Below are 6,377 nucleotides of genomic sequence, written 5' to 3'. Positions count from 1 at the left end.
TATGATTAATAACTGCCTGAATTTAGATCACTGTGAAAAGCTTCCAGAAATTTCTAAAAGAAACTCATATATGACGGTAGTATCTGTTCCCGTAAGAACAGTTACCGTGGATGACCATGCAGCTTTGCTAGAAATGAAATGATAATTAAATGGACACCCTAGCTGCAAACAGGCGTTGATGTACTTCATTGGGGACATATTGAAAATGTGTGCCCCGACCGGGATTCGAACCCGGGATCTCCTGCTTACATGGCAGACGCTCTACCTATTTGAGCCACCGCGGGCACAGAGGATAGTGCGTCTGCAGGACTTATCCCTTGCACGCTCCCCGTGAGATCCACATTCCCCACATGTCCACACCACTACATTCATATTTACCTAATGATGCAGGATTGTGAATATTCATGTAAAATGAACTGGTAATTCTAATGCTACTATCTAAAGTGCCTACACAAACGTATGTACGGAAGTGATGACTTGCTCTTTTGGAGGCTTACATTGTAAACATATCGTCTAACTAGCTAACTCGGAAAAATTATTGGTGGAGGACAAATAATCACCATCTGGAATCAATATCATGACATTCGTTCTTCGTACTTAAAAATGCCATTACAAATTTCAGTGCAATATATTTTGTAGCTTGCCTCTTCAAGGTTAATATCGGTGGCCTATTATTAACAATAAATGTCATCAATAGGTCACTAATGTTTATAGACAAACTGTAGCCACTATATCTTTGAATTAGAGCTACGGAATGAAGTAAGAGAAGGCTGACGACTGCTCACTAGATGGGGCAAAAATGGGAAGAACAACAATATGGTGTGTGCGGTGGGCAGGCAAAATGATGTTTCTAGCAACATATGAAAAAAGAGTTACAGGTTTTTTTTTTAATCAGCCTTCTGGCGGGTTTGATGCAGCCTGCCACGAATTCCTCTCCTCTGCCAAACTTTTCATTTCAGAGTAGCAATTGCAATCCACATGCACAGTTATTTGCTGGATTTGTTCCAATCTCTGTCTTGCTCTACAGTTTTTACCCTTTAGATCTCCCTCTAATAACGTGGAAGTTATTCCTTGAAGTACTAACAGACGTCCTAGCATCCTCTGCGTTCTTCTTTTCAGTGTTTTCAACATCTTCTGTTCCTCGCCGATTCTGTGGAGAACCGCTTCATTCCTTACCTCATCAGTCCACCTAATTTTCAACACTTTTCTGATGCACTGCATCTCAAAGGCTTCGATTCTCTTATGTTCCGGGTTTCCCACCGTAGTAGATAATGCTGATGTTACGGGAAATATGTATGGAATGAAAATCAGTACAAAGAAAATAAAAGTTGTGGGGCAAGAAGAACAAAAAAGTTAAAGATAATACTGGCTGGAGAAACATTAACACGTGTACAAAACCTTAAATATTTAGGAAGCAGGACAGACCCGACTGGAAGACCAGCATAGAAATGAAAAACAAGCTAGCAACAGCGAAAGAGGCAGTTTGTAAGAAGAAGAGAATTTTTTACTGTAATATGGTCAAAAATTTCAGGAAAATAGCGAATTTTGTACGAAGTGTTCTCTTTTATTATGCTGAGAAGTGGATCTTAAGTAAGAAAGAGCAAGGCATTAGATTTTCGAGATGTGGACCTAACGGAGGATAGAGAGAATAAATTGGAAAGATAAATCACAGCTAGTTGGACTATTTGCACTCTAATAATTAGTACGTATGCGAAGTCAGCATGCAATATCACGTATGGGCACCTCTTTCAGCTTTTCACTAACCAAGTATGAGGTATGTGAGTTTTCAGCTGAAAGGAAGAGAACCTTCTGGGATAACTGGCGACCCTGGTGGTGACTGCCGCGACTCAAACATATGCGACGTGCACCGGATGTTTGAATCCAATGACAAAGGGCCACTCTCTCACTTCGTCTGATTTAGACTCACGCCCACAATTTTTAGCTGAGAATCAAGCACTGTGTGTATATAGAAGCCAAGCAGTGGGTACGTGGAAATTTACATGAGAGGCATTCTTCTGCCACCATAACTGTGTGTAAGACAAATAACGTTACTGTACATAAATTTCATATAGCTTTCGTACATATAAATCTTTTATCTATTATTGTTTCCGATAACAGCTAGTCCTTTAATTGTATCCCGATGATTTAGAAGTATATGCAAACCACTAAATCGAATGAACACGTACCTTTGTTTTCTTAGTTCAGTGAAGGCAAAGGTAAATGGTAATATCAGTTGCCTCACATCCGTTACTGCTATTCCTCTTTTAACTCTGTTTCTGTAATGTGACATGCAAGTCTGCAATCCTCCGAAGCCGTGTTAACAGTAAACGAGACTAACGCAAGCCAGTATGCTGCATTACCGCTTATACACGCTGAACATTCATACAGACCTTTAGTTGGTTACCTATGGAAACCAAAGTTACTGGGGACGCTGTAATAAAATAGGTATGAAAATAATGATGCGAAGCCTAGACCTGTATGGCACATTTCCATCACTTGCTTCAGGACCGGAAATTACACTGGTAATCGTGTAACACTTTGCTTTCTCTTCTTCTGACAGCGGTCTTACTACATGTGAGCTGCTGGAACTGCCCGAATTGGAATCGGATTACCCTCCTCGTACCACTGAACGTCCACCCTCTTCCATTTTACAGCAGAAGTCACTGATCAGATGTTCCATAGATTGCTGGAATAACGCAGACAATGCACGTTTGACTAACTCCGACAGTTCCGGAGTTTCCTGGCTCTTGAAGACGTCGTTATATTTCGGTAGTCGAGCTACCATTTGCCTTATAACTTTTATTGTTCCAATACATAAATTCCAGCGATTTCAGAATTCTATTCTAGTTAGAGTAAAACCCAGCCAGTGTCTCTTCGGTCTGATGAAAGCTCGCCTAGGAATTCATGTTTGAAGTATTGAATTCAAATCGTACAACGTCAAGAGTTCAACAAATTCCGATTTTAGTATTCCACGGAAGAAATTTATTTCGAGTTTACTACAGTTACAGAGAGACGAGTAACAACCCTGTAGGCAAGTCACTTCATGTGACGAGGTTACTATAAACGGATCCTCATTGCACGTACGGGAGTAAATTTCCTAAACGAATTACCATGTTTAGGAGGTCTAAAGGCTGTATATTTCATCTAGTTCCAAAAATGCTACGTTTCGAGATAAATGTTCCGAGTTAACATACGTCCAAGTGAAACAAGGTATTGTATACCCGTTTTATGTTACGTAAAGACAATAAAATGAAAACAATTGAATCTGCCTGTTTAAGTAAATCCTACAAGCGCTTTCAATTAAATTATTCGCAAGGCAGTGGTTTGAAGCTGCTCCCATATACAACAGAAATATGATCTTGTAAGTTCAGAATGATACTTAAAGCAAAGTCAAAACATTAAGTCTATGAACAAGATGAGTAGATGTCAATGACAAACGAGACAGAGAATTTTTCTTTTATGGGCGACATGGATAGACAAACTGTTTACCATGGAACCGTAACAGGATATTGTATAACATTGAGAACGTGCTAACACAATGAGCACACTGCCATTTTTCACGTTACAGTGGTAAATGGGAATCATATTTTGTATCTATGTATGGCGGTAAAGTTTCTGGATGTAAAAATCATATAAAGACATTAGACGTAGATATGAAATACTATGTATTTAGCGTTTACTGGTTATCCATAGCGAATAGGCCACGAATGGTAAGGCCTATGATGTAGCATATGTCTAATCATCGCGATTTTTTCTACACCGTCACCTATCATTGTAATTACTGTGTCTATTACATGAAAAAGAGTGGGTGCCCTCACAATAACTAAAATTTAACGAAAATGAGTATTACCCTTAACTTGAAAGTGTTTTCTGCTTAACACTTTGTTACTGAATACATTATTCTATTTATTAAAACAGGAAAGCGAATTACCTAGTCTCGAATAAATTAATTAGGTTTTTCATATTTAAATTACATTTTCAGATATTTGCAAAGTAATTGTCAACAAATCTTAAGTTTTCAATCAAATACTTGCAAACGGCTTAAATTTAACTGCAGAGTAATATGTTCAGCGCAATTATTTGCTTTGCACATGGGCACCAATAAAAATAGCAAATCATTGACTAAAATAGATTTAGGCCTACTTTGTTACTTCTGTTTATGGTATTTGACCTGTATTTTGAACGCCATCACGTCTGAAAACGTTATAAAACAAGTGCCTTCAGTATTTAATGGTACGAACGTGAGTGATACCCGACATTCTTATTGACTGCGCTGTTCAGCATAGTGACTCACTGCAGTCCTCATGTATGAGTAGTTGACAGCTTCACCACCAGCCTCCTCACATTTACCGTCAGCTGTCACATTCCATGTCATGTCCCACCGGAGTTGCACTCAGGCACGGATTATAGTGAAATAGGCACTATCATCCGCAAGAATCACACGTTATGGGGCGCCAAGGGATTAGGATTCATTGTCATACAGGTGATGAACCACTCTATCTTCACCATGACTTCTGCCGTTGTCTTTCATCTTCGCAGTGATAGCACCATTCCCATCAGAAGAAACCTTGTTGCGATGCTCTAAACGGCGCACCAAACGGCGTGTATACGAACACTATGAAATGTAGAAGGAAAGTAGTAGCTTTTAACAAAAATTTACTTCTTTGTAGATATTTTTGGTCCAATAAGAAAATGCTAGTATATTGGTACAAAGACATCTTATCACTGAAGTAGGAGCAATATACACTATGTGATCAAAAGTATCCGGACACCTGGCTGAAAATGACTTCAAAGTTCGTCGCGCCCTCCATCGGTGATGCTGAAATTCAGTACGCTGTTGGCCCACACTTAGCCTTGATGACAGCTTCCACTCTCTCAGGCATACGTTCAATCAGGTGCTGGAAGGTTTCTTGGGGAATGGCAGTCCATTCTTCACTGCTGCACTGAGGAGAGGTATCGATGTCGGTTGCTGAAACCTGGCAGGAAGTCGGCGTTTCAAAACATCCCAAAGGTGTTCTATAGGATTCAGGTCAGGACTTTGTGCAGGCCAATCCATTACAGGGACGTTATTACCTTGTAACTACTCCGTCAGAGACAGTGCCACGCATAACAACAAGCAGTTCAAGCCCCGTCCATGAGAAACACGACCACACCATAACACCACCGCCTCCGTATTTCATTATTGGTACTAGACATGCTGGCAGATGACGTTCACCTGGCATTCGCCATACGCGCACCCCGCCATCGGATCGCTACATTGTGTACCGTGATTCTTCACTCCACACAACGCTTATCCACTATCTAATCGTCCAATGTTTACGCTCATTACACCAAGAGAGGCGTTGTTTGGCTTTTACCGGTGTGATGTGTGGCTTATGAGCAGCCGCTCGACCATGAAATCCAAGTTTTCTCACCTCTCACCTAAGTCTTATAGTACATGCAGTGGATCCTGATGCAGTTTGGAATTCCTGTGCGATGGTGTGGATAGATGCCTGCGTATTACACATTATGGCCCTCTTCAACTGTCGGCGGTCTCGGTCAGTCGACAGACGAGGTCTGCCTGTAAGTGTCCCTTCTCGTTTCCAGCTCACTATCACATCAGAAACAGTGGACCTAGGGATTTTTAGAGTGTGAAAATTCGCGTACAAACGTATAACACAAGTGACAACAAATCACCTGACCTCGTTCGAAGGCAGTGAGTTTCGCGGAGCGTCCCATTCTGCTCTCTCACGTCTCTGACTACTGAGATCGCTGATATGGAGTACGTCGCAGTAGGTGGCAGCACAATGCACCTAACATGAAAAACGAATGTCTTTGGGGTTGTCCGGATACTTATGATCACATAGTGTATGCTCTTCCTTCTCTGTGTTGCTGGTTTATTTGTCACGATATGAAATCTACATGTCCTGTATTTATGGCTGACTAATCGCAAAGCGACTGTCCTGAGTACTTAAATAGTTACGGTACTTACTTATTCGTCTCCAGTATGCTGTGTAGTTCAAGAGAGTAGAAGGATAATTAGATTTTATTCGAAGCCAATGGAACTAATGTAAGGTGGATGGGAAGAAATGACTCCCAGTGTTCCCATTTCGTACTTGAGTTACCGCGGACGACGCTATTTCACTAACCGTTTGCTTGATAATGCAGTCTCTACCAAAGTTACTATAAATTCCTTTGCCAGGAGATTCGGTTCGTACCCTCAAGTGACCCCTCATCCAAATACTTGTATACTAAGAGACTTCCGTATAAACCTAAAAGTGCTAAGTGAAATTGAAAAACATGGTATCTATTTGTGTAACGTGTCATTTCTCAAAAGTCAAATAGTCAGCTGCTGGACTGTATGGTATCACTCTTCATTAAGGGTGTTGTAAAGCTTG

At 40.7% G+C, this 6,377-nt stretch overlaps 1 non-coding gene across 1 annotated transcript; it reads right to left on the bottom strand.

Moving 5' to 3' along the window:
* Positions 1 to 210: 210 nt before the first annotated feature.
* Trnat-ugu (transfer RNA threonine (anticodon UGU)) lies at positions 211 to 285 on the bottom strand. Its single transcript has one exon. It is a non-coding gene; the product is annotated as a tRNA-Thr (tRNA).
* Between the last annotated feature and the right edge of the window lie 6,092 nt (positions 286 to 6,377).

Source organism: Schistocerca serialis, chromosome 4 (assembly GCF_023864345.2).
Source record: "Schistocerca serialis cubense isolate TAMUIC-IGC-003099 chromosome 4, iqSchSeri2.2, whole genome shotgun sequence".
Lineage (NCBI taxonomy): Eukaryota > Metazoa > Arthropoda > Insecta > Orthoptera > Acrididae > Schistocerca > Schistocerca serialis.
Note: the sequence above shows the minus strand (reverse complement) of the source record. Positions and strands in the feature narration are given on the sequence as shown.